The following is a 337-nucleotide window of genomic DNA, read 5'->3' on the forward strand; positions in this document are numbered from 1 at the left end:
TTTTACGTGCCACTTTACGTGCATCACGGGGGCCTCACCCTCGATGCCTCGGTCCTTGGCCGACCTTGTCACGCATGACATGCAGCGACTGCTCCGAAAATTGAGCAGCGCTCAGTGGGTTACGTGCCTCTTCCACGATCAGCCCGCGAGCCACGCTCGGGACTCCTGTCCGATACACTGTTGGTGTCTACCAACTCGGACATTCCAATGTTCAGCATGTTGACCGTCTCGGTCCAGTCATCTCGCCAATAGCGCTTTTGTCTCCTAGCAGAGGTGGGCTCATGACTCGCCAAAGCTCCACCGGGAGACGTGCGCGTAGCGCCCAAGGTCTTTGACC

Source organism: Plasmopara halstedii (genome assembly GCF_900000015.1).
Source record: "Plasmopara halstedii genome assembly, contig: Scaffold_437, whole genome shotgun sequence".
Lineage (NCBI taxonomy): Eukaryota > Oomycota > Peronosporomycetes > Peronosporales > Peronosporaceae > Plasmopara > Plasmopara halstedii.